The sequence below is a fragment of the Glandiceps talaboti genome, chromosome 5 (genome assembly GCF_964340395.1).
Source record: "Glandiceps talaboti chromosome 5, keGlaTala1.1, whole genome shotgun sequence".
Lineage (NCBI taxonomy): Eukaryota > Metazoa > Hemichordata > Enteropneusta > Spengelidae > Glandiceps > Glandiceps talaboti.
The window spans coordinates 18,261,399-18,282,741 of record NC_135553.1 but is presented as its reverse complement, the minus strand read 5'-3'; positions in this window follow the sequence as shown (position 1 = coordinate 18,282,741).

The following is a 21,343-nucleotide window of genomic DNA, read 5'->3' as shown; positions in this document are numbered from 1 at the left end:
AACTAAACTACATGTTAAAGCTTTACACATTGTAAAATGCGTTTAAAAACACATTTATCAAGCCTCCACCCCTCGCACCCCCAATTTTTTTATCCCCCCCTCCATTTTCTCAGCCCCTCTGCTGTATATTATATATATAATAAATTCTGCTCGTTCCCTAACTCTGACTAGTATATTTCGTGCCGTTTCGCATTTGAAGAGAACAGCTGATTGAGTCAGTGACAAGTCAAATGATATTTTGTAATTCTCTATTTACTTATAGTCCTAAAGCTACAGTGAGAGCCAGTATGAAAATGGCGGGAAAATGTTGTGAATGGCGAGGAGTCTTGGCCATATATGGACACACGCGGGACATTAAATTGAGGAACTGTCTTTAATCCAGGTCAGAATTTCGAATTTTAATTACCTTTGTATTTTGGAAAGCTATTCTTTAATCGAAATCTAAAAGTTTAAATTTAGAAAAATTATATCGTCTGTTATTCATACGATCTACATATCATTCTTGGCAAATACATTATCTGCTTTTTAACCTATCCGTAGTCCTGACAACACTGACAATGAACTGTCGCTTAATATCTCGCTGTATCTTTATATGTACTATTTGCTATCAAGACAAACGAGTTAGTTTATCTATTAAAAAAAGTAGACAGTTTATAAGTTTAGAAGGCAATTCGGTATAGTATAGTTGATAATGTCATTAAAGTTTTTGAAGACTTCACTTTTGTGCTTTTTCGAAAGAATTGGTCTTACGTAACACAGGAAAGTTATTTGAATTAATTTTCTTTATTCAGTTTGCCGTGTCGCTTGATGCATTCATCACCTGAAAGTCATAAGTGTAAATCCGTGGCAAAATGTAAAAAGGGAAAGTAATGGGTATTTCTTCTTTTCCAATCTTGAGCTGCCAATAGCTAGCTCAATCATATTTCTATAGCGTCGATTTCAATTCCAGAGCAGTGTACTGTTCAGTAGCGCTGAATGGATAAAGCACACCATATGCTTTGGTGATGAACAAATAAGTCTTTAGTTTTGTTTTGAAACAATCCAGGCTGGAGGTTTGACGATTGTCAAGTCCACTAGTGGCGAAAAGTTCCATAGTTTGAGGCCGACATATGAGAATGAGCGACCTCCATAGGTCATTTGTCGGTAATTTGTTGTAAGTGGAGATTCTTGTTTGAAGATCGTAAGTCGAGTGTGACTCTGTGTGTATATGGGTGAAGAAGATCACAGATGTACATGGAGTTAGTAAGCAATGGACAGTTTTTATATGTCAACAGTAAAATTTAGTAATCAATCCTGAAACGAATTGGTAACCAATACAGACTGATAAGAACTGGAGAAATGTGTTCAAACTTCTTGGTACAAGTGATGATACTTACCGCTATATTTTGAGCACGTTGTAATAGGTAAATGGTAAATGGTGGTGTCAGGAAGCCCATTTAATAATGCATTACTGTAGTCAGGCTTGACTGATAGGATTTCATGGCTTAAGGCCACTTTACACAATACTTCACCTTCACACACATAAATTTCCAGTTCCCCTTGCACTTCATGTACACATAGAGAGGTCGTTAAACTGTTCTTATCAAACACGTTACTCCTGTTCCAGCATGCTGTGCCAAGTGTTATTAATAAAATTCAGTTGTTTACTTTCCCTGTTTGTAACACGCCCCGTTCGTCCACAGTCTGATGTCAGCAGCAGTAATTTTACACGAAAGATTTTGCTTGACCCCCTCCCCGTAATTACTGAATCCCCCTCCCCTTAATACCGAGGCTAACAAGTCACTTCTTTCAGTTTATATTTCTATTTTGATTTTTATACCAAATTTTTAAAAAGGTATAAAAAGTATCTCAGGTTTTTATGGCTGTGATTGAAAAACAAGCAATCCTTTATTCATATGTTTTATTCAGTATGGCCACTAGCTTACGTACAAACATTTAGATGTTAATCTCAGACATTTTTTTACGTTCAGCCAAGGGAAATACAAGTGACCTAAGGGGCCTTTGTCCCTACGAGTTGCTAGACGAGTAGTGACAACCCTTAGGTCACGAGTATTTTCCTGCTGAATAAAGAAAAATATTAGAGAATAACATAATTATACCAGCGCCAGTAATGTCAAAGAGAGTAATGGCAATTTTGAAAGTTTTGACTCATATTTCGGACACCGCAGAACCAACTTGACGTAGACTCTGTAGACACGCGTTGTCGTCGTGGCATAGACGCGTGTTGTCGTGGCGTTGAATGGTCGACCAAAGTATATATTCCATATTTTTTGTTCAACTTGGCTCATGCATATGGTATAGTCCGTTTAATCTCGGAGGGTATGAGAGAGTAAACGGAATCTACCGTAAGCGCGATAAACAGGCATGATAGTGTGGTTGTCTATAATAAAATGCTGGTAAACTATGTATTTCTGTCTTATATCTGTGTATAGAGGACAACAATGTATATAAAGTTTTACTCATTTTCAAGTACAATTTTACAGTGTTTGCAAATCTTTGATCCTTCTATGGGAGTAATATAAATCACACCTAAAACTACTTGAGTACAGAGGTAGGGAGGATATATATATATATATATATATATATATATATATATATATATATATATATATATATATATAAACACACACACACACACACACACACACATACACACACACACACACACACACACACTTTTTCAAATTTGACAACATTTCTCACAAAAACCGTCGAAATCAGTATGTTAAACTTGCTCAAAGTTCGCCTTTTCTGACTACAAGTTAAAACTCTGCTGTAGTGGAAGTTCCTGCAGAGTAAAGTTACTGCCGAAATAAAGAGAAGCAACAGAGAAGAGCACTTTCACTTCCATACAACGAATCGCTTCCTGAATCCCATCCTAGGATATTGAACAATGGTAATGGTAACACTAATTAGTATATCATATACATGTATAGCCATACAGTCACCACACATAGATAGACATTATGTGCTCCAAAATCTATATGTACCACGTAACACTATAATTTGCAATTGCTTGAAAATTGAGACTGCCTTGCTCCTCATGACTTGTGTACATGTGTCACATCCTGGGCAATTGGATAATGGAAGTTACCCAATGTATAACTTTCTTAGAACAGTACAATCGCCAAACATCACATGCACTTGTTTCAAGATCCTGGACTATCCTATGACTCACCACCACTATCATATCATGGTATTAAACACCCTACCTATTCTTGATAATTGGACACTAACAGTACCCTTAATAAATATCTAAGTATGGACTAGTAAATTTTCTATGGCGGTGATCCTTCACGTTTTTAGACCGTCTCACGACTCTTTGATCATTATACGGGGAATCATATGCTAGTAGTACTATACTTTCTAGGTATTACATGTAACCAGTGTGTGAAATTAAGGGAAAATGACGACTGGTCATATAAGGACTGACAGGTAGGAAAAGCTGCTGGTCCTTACGGAAAACTGCTGGTCCATATGCAATGCAGTTCACGTTCACGTTCACGAAGTCAACGTACCTGTATCTACATCACCCCCCCCCCACACACACACACACACACACACGCTTACAGATCAAATGATTTTGATACAACATATCTTTTGATATACTTAAGTATAAGATAGTGAAATGAATTGTTTACTATCCACTTTTATTTCATTAATCTGTTCTTACAATTGAAAATTTCCAATCACAGAGTTAAATAATAACTTGGAAGTAATTTTTTGACTCTGTCAGTAGAGATTTTCATTTGTAACTATGAACACAGAGACTATTCATTCTCGCATAATCTGTTCGGTTATTCACTGAATGTATTCCTTCCATACAAATACAGATCCATAGATTGTAGATAATATGGGTGGGTGAATGAATAGTTAAATTAATCTACAATCTCAAAGAGATCACAGTTCTCTCCTTCCTCACTGTATGAATCACTTAATTCTGAATCACATAATCCAAAGTCAGATTCATCGATCGTCTGTATCAACAGCTGATGTACTTTCGAACTCTTAGCGAACGTAGATCCACACATTCATCATACATGTATAGCAGAATTAAAGTTTTATCGGATAACTATCCCTCTTGAAAACTATGTATTCGCTTTATTTAAATTTCCACTCACACAGTGACACGAAGCGGTTTCGTCTTCTTTCAAATTGGATGTGCTTTACTGATCCCAGCCCCCCAGCCCCGGCTGAAGCCTTACCCGTATACCCCACCACCGTGTATCGAGTATCGTCTGACTGTTTGTGTAAAAAAAAATCTGAAGATGATGAAGAGAACTATGGCTAAACATGTCTTACAGCGTGAGTTTTTTTTTGACGTGGGGGCGTGATGTGTTGACTGTACTGTTCTAGCTGTGTCCATCCACTATGTGAACCTGTGTTTGGCTAGTCCTGCTTGCAGACGGTGCACGGGTCTATATTACGGACACAACCCTAAGGGGAATGGAGGGACAATTGTCGGAATCGAGTCTAGTCCCGGATTACTTCGTATGCAAGCAGGACTAGTGTTTGACATGATGCAGTCTAAGTTTATACGATGATTATGACAGGACGTACATTATCATATGCATCAAAATGAAAACAGACTAGCTACACATTGTTTTTTTAAAAAGGTTTTTTACTGTTTTACAAAAAAAATACTATCGTGCTGAAGATACTTTCAGGAGCTTACTTACCTTCTTTATTAGTTAAAACGCAATTTCAAAGTATTATATATGTTTTCCGTCATTTTGCATCGATCATGGCCGCACCTATGGGGAACTCCGGTAAATTGATCGGGAAACCCGCTAAACATTTACCGGCTTTTATACCAGCCTTAAAAAAACACACGGTGTCTGTTTCGTCGTCTTCTTCGGAAGCTCATTGCATTGCCGCCTTCTAAATATCACCACATACTTACAGTATAAGGGAGCCTTCAGTATTTACAAGGGGGGGGGGAGGGCCGGAGGAAATCACACATGGTCTGTTAAGAAAAACATCATCATCATCATCATCATCATCATCATCATCATCATCATCATCATCATCATCATCATCATCATCATCATCCCTGCTACCATCACCATCATATTTTAACAACAACATTCATGGCGGTGTGAATGATAGAGTGAGATGGTACACTCAACAAAATGCATCGTTTGTTAAACAATTTTCTTACAATATATGTATTTTTATTTTTGTATTTTGGCATGTAAAGTACTCGTAAAAATAAATGTTTGAGTGCTCATCTCACTTTTACATATCAAAACACACAAAAACAAATTGACAATAATTGTATCTTTAATTTGGTCACAAAACTAAGGATTGTAAAATATGACCCTCCCCAAATATTGTTAAGCAAAATATGACCCTCCCCCAAGAACAGGTTTGTAAAATGTGACACCCCCCCCCCGTAAATACTGAAAGGTTTCGATACTTTGAACAGTAACCTAGTCATGGAATACATCCATGGTTCAGTCAAGACATAAATAATTAGAGAAAGTCATCAACCAATCATGTGTTTGCTAACATAATATAATTTCATAAAGTAAATGCTGTATGCGACGTCATATGTAGACATGATATCAACATTGGCAACAACAATGCGTAGCGAGCTAGCTCTGTCGCTTGACAGGTTAATTTGACTTGAGCGAGAGTAAAATAGATAACACAAGATCAGATTCATGTAGGTGAAATTGGATATATCTTTGAATAAATGATATTATTTACTCCAGTTCGAATTGGTCATAGGGACCAATAAGTTGTTGTAATTCTGAAAAACTGTCGGTCCGAACGGAAATCTGCTGTGTTGGTTTCGGACCGACGGGGGAGCGTTACTTTCGCACGCTGCATGACAGCATGTAACCGACTGAGAGGAACTGAACAGTTAGCGCTATCAACTGTTATTTGATTCGAGCAAGTTCTAGACTGTCCAGTGACTCATATAAAATTTTACATCCCGGTCAATGGCAGTAATCCATGAATCATTTTCTTTGAAATATTGATATGTATCGACAGCGACTCTTCTAAAGTCAAAACAACAGGTGTTATGTTATCCGCTTCCCAATAAACTCAGTGACTCTGATACCATGCACGGCTGAATCTGATTCCATACATGCACGGCTGACAACTAAAACTGATGTTGGAATCGCGAGGGGTCGTGAAAAGCCACAGCTCTGGCGAAAGCCAAATTAAATTCCGAAATAAAACATCCGACCCGGTCATCCGACTACATCATCGGTATGTGGTTTATTCAAAGGCTAGAACTGCCAACTAATTTTTTAGCAATGGCAGAAATGCAGAGAACATCCTCTCTCTCTCTACCAGGGTTATTCTATTGTTTGTAGACAAATAACTACAAGTTGAGCTAAACAGCATACATCAAAATAGTGCCACTTCCAAGTTTAAGGTTTGATTAATAGATATATGTTCCCTGTGGAATCTATGTATCCCGTGGTCTGTTTCCGTGGAATCTATCTATCCCGTGGTTGGACTTTATATTGTCAAAATTCAGTACTAACATGTTGTCTGGTATTCGTGGGAAATGACACACTCTGAGAGGGATGTAGCAACACAATGATGTGTATTTGAAGATCAACATGCACTTACCATGGCTGTGACTACATAAGGTGTTTTATGATAAATCTATTCTGTCCTGTTCAGTGCAACACTCGACCATCCAACTTACTATAGCACCTGGTCTATGATGGTTCAAATTACCATTAGACATTTAATACTGTGTGTGTGTGTGTGTGTGTGTGTGTGTGTGTGTGTGTGTGTGTGTGTGTGTGTGTGTGTGTGCGTGCGTGCGTGCGTTCGGTGTGAAAAAGTTAGACCCAATTTGTCTCTGAACGTAACGTAAATGCGACCTTCACTTCTTCATTTAGCCACCCCTAGGAACATGTCTAATCAATTTGACTCCAAGCCTTTTCACCAAACCTATCACTTTTCAAACCAGTCAATTTGACTTGAAGCACTCTGACTGAAATTCATATTTTAGACCTCCATTTACAATCAATATACATTGCATATCATTGATCTGACCATTTTGTCTTGAATAAGCCACAAACAACATTCATCTAAGGCAGCAAGCATCACTCTCACGTTTCACTGTAATTTGCCCACTCTACTATACTTTACTTCTCGTTCTCTCACTCACTCACTCACTCACTCACTCACACACACACACACACACACACACACACAAACACACACAAACGCACGCACGCACACACAATTAACTGAAACTCGGTGCTCAGAACGTGTGTACATACATACATACATACATACATACATACATACATACATACAAACATACATACACATACATACATACATACATACACATACATACATGCATACAAATACATACATACATACATACATACATACATACATACACATACATACATGCATACAAATACATACATACATACATACATACATACGTACATACATACATACATGCATGCATACAAATACATACATACACACACAAACACACACACATACACATACATCTTATACAAATCAAATCCATTGTTTCTTTCTTCCTTTCTTTGAAAGCTAGCATATATGCATACACTGAAATACTTTCATGCATGGTTTGATGCCCCTTCACAAACTTATGTACTTTACAAAGAAGTGTTCATCTCTTTCAAATATATCACCAGCGTTTCACACACACTCAGCAGTGTATAACATATCTGTCCTTTCATTGTTTACACAGTTGATACAGATACACAAGTTGCTTCTGGTACGCCAAGCAGAAATTAGTTTGAAATAGCTTTATTTCATACAAGTGTAAAAGTGCAGCTAGAACACGACAAAAATGTTTTGAAAACACAGAAATGGCTATCATATCATTTATACCCACACGGACACACAGAAACAAAGAAAGCACTGTTTTTGTTTATATTCTCCTGTTCCTGTTTTTTTTGTTACATTCTCTACTCAACACACATTGTATGGTATAGCAGTCAAACACGCTATTTTACTATGTTAGCAATCACAGCAGTTTTCACATGGCAGTTAGCATTGCATCAGTTGTTCGACCCTAGGCTAGTTTAGCTCATGAGAACAAAATTGATTATGTCTTATCAATGAACATAATTGTTACAAATTGTTTGGCAAACTGTGAAGATGGTACAAATTTGCCACACAGTGTTCCCGACAACTGATTATTGTACTTACAGTAACATAAATCATAACACTCATAGTTATATAACATGTTCTGATGGCTTGGATGAATTTTCCTGTCAAATACACTCCGTTATCCAGACTCCTGCCACTGCAGCCAGAGAGAAGACATCTGGGGGAAATTAATTATCTGTGCAAGTGATTTGAACATAAGATGGTCAAAGTCACTGAACATGGACAGCTGCTGATTGGATGAACATGATTCCTGATTCTCAATTTCATCAACTCTGTAGATATTTCATGTAAATCAATGTATAATTTTTTTTTTAGAAATTGCCTTTTGTTACAAGATTAACTAAAATACTCTCAGCACGATTTGCCACTGTGTGGTTTTTACTACAGGGGTCATGTTGTGGGTTAATCTCAACAAGCAGCCATCTTGTTCCAATTACTCACAGAACATTCTCTGAGACGTTCTGTTGGCTCCAGAAGTCAGAGGATTCTGGGTAACTGATACTATGTCAAATACTAAACTGTCATGGTCAAGTGAAAACTGTAGTATCAATCACAACATTTACCAAAGCAATATGCTGTAAGGATTAGCTAAAATACACATTTGTGGTACAGCCTGCTGTGCCACTGAATATAATTTGATGAAAGGGAATAAAAAACAACAACAAATCTGGATATTTGTGGGTAAATAACACCTAGTTGTAATTTGACTTAGTCTTCTAACATTGTCTTGACTTAAAAGCTGTAATTTGACTTTGTCTACTAGTAGCGATATTGTCTCTACTTCAAAGTCATAATGACTTAGTCTACTATATTGTCTTTATGTTAAAGTTGCAATTTGACTTAGTCTGCTAACATTGTTTTGACTTAAAGTCTTAATTTGACTTAGTTTAGTAATATTTATCTTGACTTAAGAATGTTGTAAATTGACTTTGTCTAGTTATATTCAAGTCATTACTTAAAAGTTTCAATTTGATTAAGTCTAGTAATACTGGCTTAAAATTTGTGATTTGACTTTGATATATATGCCCGGTTATGTTTCTTACTTAAAAAATATACGATATACTTATCAAAATGGATGGTTAAAATACCTCAAACGTCTATGGTAGATTACAAATTGATTTCACCTACTCATGTACATGTACACATGAATGTTGTAGGGCAATGCCTTCCACATTGTCTGTACAAACATAGCACTCATATCACCATTCTTAAATCCAGTCAAATACACATCAATCCTGTTACAGTACAATAGTGCCTTCCACACTGTCTGTACAAACATGTTTAACATTTATGTGAATATAAAACATAAATCCACTTACTGTATCATACCTCACTATGTTTAACATTTATGTAAATCACATAAATCCACTTACTTTATCATACCTAACTAAGTTTAACATTCATGTGACTTAGTTACATAAATCCACCTACTGTGTCATACCTCACTATGTTTAACATTCATGTGAATTACATAAATCCACTTACTGTGTCATACCTCACTATGTTTAACATTCATGTGAATTACATAAATCCACTTACTGTGTCATACCTCACTATGTTTAACATTCATGTGAATTACATAAATCCACTTACTGTGTCATACCTCACTATGTTTAACAGTCATGTGACTTAGTTACCTAAATCCACTTACTGTGTCATACCTCACTGTGTTTAACATTCATGTGACTTAGTTACCTAAATCCACTTACTGTGTCATACCTCACTATGTTTAACATTCATGTGAATTACCTAAATCCACTTACTGTATCATACCTCACTATGTTTAACATTCATGTGACTTAGTTACCTAAATCCACTTACTGTATCATGCCTCACTATGTTTAACATTCATGTGACTAAGTTACCTAAATCCACTTACTGTGTCATACCTCACTATGTTTAACATTCATGTGACTTACATAAATCCACTTACTGTGTCATACCTCACTATGTTTAACATTCATGTGAATTACCTAAATCCACTTACTGTATCATACCTCACTATGTTTAACAGTCATGTGAATTACCTAAATTCACTTACTGTGTCATACCTCACTATGTTTAACATTCATGTGACTTACATAAATCCACTTACTGTGTCATACCCCACTGTGTTTAACATTGATGTGACTTACTTACATAAATCCACTTACTGTGTCATACCTCACTATGTTTAACATTCATGTGAATTACCTAAATCCACTTACTGTGTCATACCTAACTATGTTTAACATTCATGTGAATTACCTAAATCCACTTACTGTGTCATACCTCACTATGTTTAACATTCATGTGACTTACATAAATCCACTTACTGTGTCATACCTCACTATTTTTAACATTCATGTGACTTACATAAATCCACTTACTGTGTCATACCTCACTATGTTTAACATTCATGTGAATTACCTAAATCCACTTACTGTATCATACCTCACTATGTTTAACATTCATGTGACTTACATAAATCCACTTACTGTGTCATACCTCATTATAATTAACATTCATACGACTTTAATACACAAATCCACTTACTGTATCCTACCCTATCACACTCCACCCTACCATATCCCCACACTACAGTGTATATCAACATTGTCAAGAACAAAATTCCGGTCACTCAGCATAATCAGCCTGTAAAGCTACCTTTGCTACATAGTTGTGTCAATGTAATAACAACAAAACTTTGCTGGTTCTAACTAATGGAGGGACAATTGTCATTGCCGCCTTCTAAATATCACCACATACTTACAGTATAAGGGAGCCTTTAGTATTTACAGGGGGCGGAGGAAATCACACATGGTCAGTTAAGAAAAACATCATCATCATCATCATCATCATCATCATCATCATCATCATCATCATCATCATCATCATCATCATCCCTGCTACCATCACCATCATATTTTAACAACAACATTCATGGCGGTGTGAATGATAGAGTGAGATGGTACACTCAACAAAATGCATCGTTTGTTAAACAATTTTCTTACAATATATGTATTTTTATTTTTGTATTTTGGCATGTAAAGTACTCGTAAAAATAAATGTTTGAGTGCTCATCTCACTTTTACATATCAAAACACACAAAAACAAATTGACAATAATTGTATCTTTAATTTGGTCACAAAACTAAGGATTGTAAAATATGACCCTCCCCAAATATTGTTAAGCAAAATATGACCCTCCCCCAAGAACAGGTTTGTAAAATGTGACACCCCCCCCCCCCCGTAAATACTGAAAGGTTTCGATACTTTGAACAGTAACCTAGTCATGGAATACATCCATGGTTCAGTCAAGACATAAATAATTAGAGAAAGTCATCAACCAATCATGTGTTTGCTAACATAATATAATTTCATAAAGTAAATGCTGTATGCGACGTCATATGTAGACATGATATCAACATTGGCAACAACAATGCGTAGCGAGCTAGCTCTGTCGCTTGACAGGTTAATTTGACTTGAGCGAGAGTAAAATAGATAACACAAGATCAGATTCATGTAGGTGAAATTGGATATATCTTTGAATAAATGATATTATTTACTCCAGTTCGAATTGGTCATAGGGACCAATAAGTTGTTGTAATTCTGAAAAACTGTCGGTCCGAACGGAAATCTGCTGTGTTGGTTTCGGACCGACGGGGGAGCGTTACTTTCGCACGCTGCATGACAGCATGTAACCGACTGAGAGGAACTGAACAGTTAGCGCTATCAACTGTTATTTGATTCGAGCAAGTTCTAGACTGTCCAGTGACTCATATAAAATTTTACATCCCGGTCAATGGCAGTAATCCATGAATCATTTTCTTTGAAATATTGATATGTATCGACAGCGACTCTTCTAAAGTCAAAACAACAGGTGTTATGTTATCCGCTTCCCAATAAACTCAGTGACTCTGATACCATGCACGGCTGAATCTGATTCCATACATGCACGGCTGACAACTAAAACTGATGTTGGAATCGCGAGGGGTCGTGAAAAGCCACAGCTCTGGCGAAAGCCAAATTAAATTCCGAAATAAAACATCCGACCCGGTCATCCGACTACATCATCGGTATGTGGTTTATTCAAAGGCTAGAACTGCCAACTAATTTTTTAGCAATGGCAGAAATGCAGAGAACATCCTCTCTCTCTCTACCAGGGTTATTCTATTGTTTGTAGACAAATAACTACAAGTTGAGCTAAACAGCATACATCAAAATAGTGCCACTTCCAAGTTTAAGGTTTGATTAATAGATATATGTTCCCTGTGGAATCTATGTATCCCGTGGTCTGTTTCCGTGGAATCTATCTATCCCGTGGTTGGACTTTATATTGTCAAAATTCAGTACTAACATGTTGTCTGGTATTCGTGGGAAATGACACACTCTGAGAGGGATGTAGCAACACAATGATGTGTATTTGAAGATCAACATGCACTTACCATGGCTGTGACTACATAAGGTGTTTTATGATAAATCTATTCTGTCCTGTTCAGTGCAACACTCGACCATCCAACTTACTATAGCACCTGGTCTATGATGGTTCAAATTACCATTAGACATTTAATACTGTGTGCAGGGTTCGTACACTTAAAGGAAAACAAAATTCCAGGACTTTCCAGGGGTTTTTCATCAGTTTTCCAGGGGTATTCATATTGATTTTGACCATTTTCCAGGGGTGTTGACACTAAAGTATATTTTTTGAATGACATCTAATTGTCTGATGTAGACGAAAAAAATAACAACAGTTCCCATAATATGTCACAAAACATTTTAAAGACAATCTACACTATGCAAGATGTTGGTTTCAAAACCATGTTTGCACGCTAAGATTAACGGAGAAACCTCTCTCCTACCCCCTAAGTAGCCGTTTCGTCAAGCAGGTGCATTGATCGTGTAAGATTGAGTCGCAGCATTCGTCAGTCTAATTCAGACATATCAGGAAAATTAAATTAAAAACTAAAGTTTGTCCTCGTTATTGTATGGTTTGATGTTACTAGATTTATAAGTCACCTAAAATGATTTTTTTTCTTCAAATTTTTAAATAAAAACGTCATTTAAGTAACGAAATTTCGAGCTATGAATAATTGAATACATTCATCGCTTGCGTCTCGATGTTTATGTACCGATGCCACGAGTTGCGGAACATCGCGATTTCAACTCAACTTGGCCACTGACGAATGTTACTGTACCGAAAACATAAAACAGTAGTTTATTCTTTTAGAACATGTAACACAAATACCCATTTATCGACGACATAAAAGTCACAACCGTACTTCCACAACCCGGAAATTCAACTGCACTGCCTAGGTCCTAGTATATTGTCATGCCTGAGCTTGTAGTATGTCGACTCATACGCCGAACTTGTAACAATTTCTAATCGTGGTTGATGATGCTTTGATACTCGCTACAATGTTACGATAATCTTGTTAACAGACCCCGACCGGGACTGTTACAGTGTTACAATATTATGTCCCTGAAATGACGACTGGGAGATGTATGGAGTAGCAATATACCGTTATACACAAGATCAAAACAAACACTGCGGCGCCCATTCAACTAATCATATGCATGGTCTGTGGGGCGAAGTGTCTCGTGGAACGATCGTTTGACTGTCTGGGTTCAATCGGCGTGAATTTTGATTCACCACCGTGGCGAAAGACTTTGAAAATATTTTCGCCATTTCACATTTACGAGATTCAGAATCATACGAATGGGTGGCTCGAGCACAGACATGACGATCATCAATATTAATCGATCGATTGATCATGATCATTTTCCAGGGTTTTCCAGGGGTAGGGCGCATTTTTCCAGGGTTTTCCAGGGCTTTCCAGAGAGGGTTTGAAATTCCAGGGTTTTCCAGGGTTTTCCAGGACCGTGCGAACCCTGTGTGTGTGTGTGTGTGTGTGTGTGTGTGTGTGTGTGTGTGTGTGTGTGTGTGTGTGTGCGTGCGTGCGTGCGTTCGGTGTGAAAAAGTTAGACCCAATTTGTCTCTGAACGTAACGTAAATGCGACCTTCACTTCTTCATTTAGCCACCCCTAGGAACATGTCTAATCAATTTGACTCCAAGCCTTTTCACCAAACCTATCACTTTTCAAACCAGTCAATTTGACTTGAAGCACTCTGACTGAAATTCATATTTTAGACCTCCATTTACAATCAATATACATTGCATATCATTGATCTGACCATTTTGTCTTGAATAAGCCACAAACAACATTCATCTAAGGCAGCAAGCATCACTCTCACGTTTCACTGTAATTTGCCCACTCTACTATACTTTACTTCTCGTTCTCTCACTCACTCACTCACTCACTCACTCACACACACACACACACACACACACACACAAACACACACAAACGCACGCACGCACACACAATTAACTGAAACTCGGTGCTCAGAACGTGTGTACATACATACATACATACATACATACATACATACATACAAACATACATACACATACATACATACATACATACACATACATACATGCATACAAATACATACATACATACATACATACATACATACATACACATACATACATGCATACAAATACATACATACATACATACATACATACGTACATACATACATACATGCATGCATACAAATACATACATACACACACAAACACACACACATACACATACATCTTATACAAATCAAATCCATTGTTTCTTTCTTCCTTTCTTTGAAAGCTAGCATATATGCATACACTGAAATACTTTCATGCATGGTTTGATGCCCCTTCACAAACTTATGTACTTTACAAAGAAGTGTTCATCTCTTTCAAATATATCACCAGCGTTTCACACACACTCAGCAGTGTATAACATATCTGTCCTTTCATTGTTTACACAGTTGATACAGATACACAAGTTGCTTCTGGTACGCCAAGCAGAAATTAGTTTGAAATAGCTTTATTTCATACAAGTGTAAAAGTGCAGCTAGAACACGACAAAAATGTTTTGAAAACACAGAAATGGCTATCATATCATTTATACCCACACGGACACACAGAAACAAAGAAAGCACTGTTTTTGTTTATATTCTCCTGTTCCTGTTTTTTTTGTTACATTCTCTACTCAACACACATTGTATGGTATAGCAGTCAAACACGCTATTTTACTATGTTAGCAATCACAGCAGTTTTCACATGGCAGTTAGCATTGCATCAGTTGTTCGACCCTAGGCTAGTTTAGCTCATGAGAACAAAATTGATTATGTCTTATCAATGAACATAATTGTTACAAATTGTTTGGCAAACTGTGAAGATGGTACAAATTTGCCACACAGTGTTCCCGACAACTGATTATTGTACTTACAGTAACATAAATCATAACACTCATAGTTATATAACATGTTCTGATGGCTTGGATGAATTTTCCTGTCAAATACACTCCGTTATCCAGACTCCTGCCACTGCAGCCAGAGAGAAGACATCTGGGGGAAATTAATTATCTGTGCAAGTGATTTGAACATAAGATGGTCAAAGTCACTGAACATGGACAGCTGCTGATTGGATGAACATGATTCCTGATTCTCAATTTCATCAACTCTGTAGATATTTCATGTAAATCAATGTATAATTTTTTTTTTAGAAATTGCCTTTTGTTACAAGATTAACTAAAATACTCTCAGCACGATTTGCCACTGTGTGGTTTTTACTACAGGGGTCATGTTGTGGGTTAATCTCAACAAGCAGCCATCTTGTTCCAATTACTCACAGAACATTCTCTGAGACGTTCTGTTGGCTCCAGAAGTCAGAGGATTCTGGGTAACTGATACTATGTCAAATACTAAACTGTCATGGTCAAGTGAAAACTGTAGTATCAATCACAACATTTACCAAAGCAATATGCTGTAAGGATTAGCTAAAATACACATTTGTGGTACAGCCTGCTGTGCCACTGAATATAATTTGATGAAAGGGAATAAAAAACAACAACAAATCTGGATATTTGTGGGTAAATAACACCTAGTTGTAATTTGACTTAGTCTTCTAACATTGTCTTGACTTAAAAGCTGTAATTTGACTTTGTCTACTAGTAGCGATATTGTCTCTACTTCAAAGTCATAATGACTTAGTCTACTATATTGTCTTTATGTTAAAGTTGCAATTTGACTTAGTCTGCTAACATTGTTTTGACTTAAAGTCTTAATTTGACTTAGTTTAGTAATATTTATCTTGACTTAAGAATGTTGTAAATTGACTTTGTCTAGTTATATTCAAGTCATTACTTAAAAGTTTCAATTTGATTAAGTCTAGTAATACTGGCTTAAAATTTGTGATTTGACTTTGATATATATGCCCGGTTATGTTTCTTACTTAAAAAATATACGATATACTTATCAAAATGGATGGTTAAAATACCTCAAACGTCTATGGTAGATTACAAATTGATTTCACCTACTCATGTACATGTACACATGAATGTTGTAGGGCAATGCCTTCCACATTGTCTGTACAAACATAGCACTCATATCACCATTCTTAAATCCAGTCAAATACACATCAATCCTGTTACAGTACAATAGTGCCTTCCACACTGTCTGTACAAACATGTTTAACATTTATGTGAATATAAAACATAAATCCACTTACTGTATCATACCTCACTATGTTTAACATTTATGTAAATCACATAAATCCACTTACTTTATCATACCTAACTAAGTTTAACATTCATGTGACTTAGTTACATAAATCCACCTACTGTGTCATACCTCACTATGTTTAACATTCATGTGAATTACATAAATCCACTTACTGTGTCATACCTCACTATGTTTAACATTCATGTGAATTACATAAATCCACTTACTGTGTCATACCTCACTATGTTTAACATTCATGTGAATTACATAAATCCACTTACTGTGTCATACCTCACTATGTTTAACAGTCATGTGACTTAGTTACCTAAATCCACTTACTGTGTCATACCTCACTGTGTTTAACATTCATGTGACTTAGTTACCTAAATCCACTTACTGTGTCATACCTCACTATGTTTAACATTCATGTGAATTACCTAAATCCACTTACTGTATCATACCTCACTATGTTTAACATTCATGTGACTTAGTTACCTAAATCCACTTACTGTATCATGCCTCACTATGTTTAACATTCATGTGACTAAGTTACCTAAATCCACTTACTGTGTCATACCTCACTATGTTTAACATTCATGTGACTTACATAAATCCACTTACTGTGTCATACCTCACTATGTTTAACATTCATGTGAATTACCTAAATCCACTTACTGTATCATACCTCACTATGTTTAACAGTCATGTGAATTACCTAAATTCACTTACTGTGTCATACCTCACTATGTTTAACATTCATGTGACTTACATAAATCCACTTACTGTGTCATACCCCACTGTGTTTAACATTGATGTGACTTACTTACATAAATCCACTTACTGTGTCATACCTCACTATGTTTAACATTCATGTGAATTACCTAAATCCACTTACTGTGTCATACCTAACTATGTTTAACATTCATGTGAATTACCTAAATCCACTTACTGTGTCATACCTCACTATGTTTAACATTCATGTGACTTACATAAATCCACTTACTGTGTCATACCTCACTATTTTTAACATTCATGTGACTTACATAAATCCACTTACTGTGTCATACCTCACTATGTTTAACATTCATGTGAATTACCTAAATCCACTTACTGTATCATACCTCACTATGTTTAACATTCATGTGACTTACATAAATCCACTTACTGTGTCATACCTCATTATAATTAACATTCATACGACTTTAATACACAAATCCACTTACTGTATCCTACCCTATCACACTCCACCCTACCATATCCCCACACTACAGTGTATATCAACATTGTCAAGAACAAAATTCCGGTCACTCAGCATAATCAGCCTGTAAAGCTACCTTTGCTACATAGTTGTGTCAATGTAATAACAACAAAACTTTGCTGGTTCTAACTAAAATAAAAAGAGCAGATGATGTAACAACTAAATTGACATTAATGAGTTGCCCACACCCCAAATGTACATCAAATCTGTCCAGTTTCACAACAATAAATTTTTAATTATGCCTAAAAAAAACCTCTGTGTATCTTGATTATGGTACTCTTAGCCTGCACAGCGGGTCAAAACAAGATATAATTTCTTAAAAACAATACTTAATGTGGTAATAAATCTACAACCCTGTGTCTAGCACCACCTTGATAGCAATTCCAATCAATGCCATTGCATAAACAAGTCTTTGTAGATGACACAGACCCCTTGAACACCTTACTTCTATGTGACAATAGTGGCATAATTTAGAAGAAATTGGTGGCAACAAATAAATACTACAAAGCTCTCTGTGATAGGCAAGAAATGGCTGGATTTTGACAACTAGGGCCTGAAGCTAGGTCAAGGTCAAAGGTCATAAAAGAAAGCTTACACCTGCTAAACAGTGGTAGACACTTGAATGAAGTGTCTCTTCTGTATTAACATTTTGAGTTTTATAGTAAATCATGATTATTCAAGACAACTATTGCAGTTATCAGTAAAACGTTACATGAATACCAAAGCATGTGTATCGTTCCTTTAGACATAATTTTAAAAGATATTGGCAATACGTATTGAATGCTACCATATGCAAGAAATGGCTTAAACTTGATTAATGTCACTATTTGACAAGAGCGCTTGCATGTGATTATATCATGTATATGGGGTTAGACACTTGAATGGACTCTCTATGTATTTAAATTTTTAATTGAACTTCAAAATGTAACCCAATTCAGTAAAAAGTTAGGAGCACTGAAAAGAAATTGGTGACACAAAGCTTCTGTGATATACAATAACTGGCTTGATTTTGATAATTGACCCTGAAGGTCAAGGTCTTAAATAAAGCTTGCAACTGATAATATGGGGTAGACACTTGATTTGAGTCTCTATGTGGTACAGTTTTTGAGTTCTGCAGTAACAACTGATTTTTGACCACAAACATGGCTGCCATTTGGTATAATGTATGAGAGAGTAAACGGAATCTACCGTAAGCGCGATAAACAGGCATGATAGTGTGGTTGTCTATAATAAAATGCTGGTAAACTATGTATTTCTGTCTTATATCTGTGTATAGAGGACAACAATGTATATAAAGTTTTACTCATTTTCAAGTACAATTTTACAGTGTTTGCAAATCTTTGATCCTTCTATGGGAGTAATATAAATCACACCTAAAACTACTTGAGTACAGAGGTAGGGAGGATATATATATATATATATATATATATATATATATATATATATATATATATATATATATATATATATATATATATAAACACACACACACACACACACACACACATACACACACACACACACACACACACACTTTTTCAAATTTGACAACATTTCTCACAAAAACCGTCGAAATCAGTATGTTAAACTTGCTCAAAGTTCGCCTTTTCTGACTACAAGTTAAAACTCTGCTGTAGTGGAAGTTCCTGCAGAGTAAAGTTACTGCCGAAATAAAGAGAAGCAACAGAGAAGAGCACTTTCACTTCCATACAACGAATCGCTTCCTGAATCCCATCCTAGGATATTGAACAATGGTAATGGTAACACTAATTAGTATATCATATACATGTATAGCCATACAGTCACCACACATAGATAGACAGTATGTGCTCCAAAATCTATATGTACCACGTAACACTATAATTTGCAATTGCTTGAAAATTGAGACTGCCTTGCTCCTCATGACTTGTGTACATGTGTCACATCCTGGGCAATTGGATAATGGAAGTTACCCAATGTATAACTTTCTTAGAACAGTACAATCGCCAAACATCACATGCACTTGTTTCAAGATCCTGGACTATCCTATGACTCACCACCACTATCATATCATGGTATTAAACACCCTACCTATTCTTGATAATTGGACACTAACAGTACCCTTAATAAATATCTAAGTATGGACTAGTAAATTTTCTATGGCGGTGATCCTTCACGTTTTTAGACCGTCTCACGACTCTTTGATCATTATACGGGGAATCATATGCTAGTAGTACTATACTTTCTAGGTATTACATGTAACCAGTGTGTGAAATTAAGGGAAAATGACGACTGGTCATATAAGGACTGACAGGTAGGAAAAGCTGCTGGTCCTTACGGAAAACTGCTGGTCCATATGCAATGCAGTTCACGTTCACGTTCACGAAGTCAACGTACCTGTATCTACATCACCCCCCCCACACACACACACACACACACACACACGCTTACAGATCAAATGATTTTGATACAACATATCTTTTGATATACTTAAGTATAAGATAGTGAAATGAATTGTTTACTATCCACTTTTATTTCATTAATCTGTTCTTACAATTGAAAATTTCCAATCACAGAGTTAAATAATAACTTGGAAGTAATTTTTTGACTCTGTCAGTAGAGATTTTCATTTGTAACTATGAACACAGAGACTATTCATTCTCGCATAATCTGTTCGGTTATTCACTGAATGTATTCCTTCCATACAAATACAGATCCATAGATTGTAGATAATATGGGTGGGTGAATGAATAGTTAAATTAATCTACAATCTCAAAGAGATCACAGTTCTCTCCTTCCTCACTGTATGAATCACTTAATTCTGAATCACATAATCCAAAGTCAGATTCATCGATCGTCTGTATCAACAGCTGATGTACTTTCGAACTCTTGGCGAACGTAGATCCACACATTCATCATACATGTATAGCAGAATTAAAGTTTTATCGGATAACTATCCCTCTTGAAAACTATGTATTCGCTTTATTTAAATTTCCACTCACACAGTGACACGAAGCGGTTTCGTCTTCTTTCAAATTGGATGTGCTTTACTGATCCCAGCCCCCCAGCCCCGGCTGAAGCCTTACCCGTATACCCCACCACCGTGTATCGAGTATCGTCTGACTGTTTGTGTAAAAAAAAATCTGAAGATGATGAAGAGAACTATGGCTAAACATGTCTTACAGCGTGAGTTTTTTTTTGACGTGGGGGCGTGATGTGTTGACTGTACTGTTCTAGCTGTGTCCATCCACTATGTGAACCTGTGTTTGGCTAGTCCTGCTTGCAGACGGTGCACGGGTCTATATTACGGACACAACCCTAAGGGGAATGGAGGGACAATTGTCGGAATCGAGTCTAGTCCCGGATTACTTCGTATGC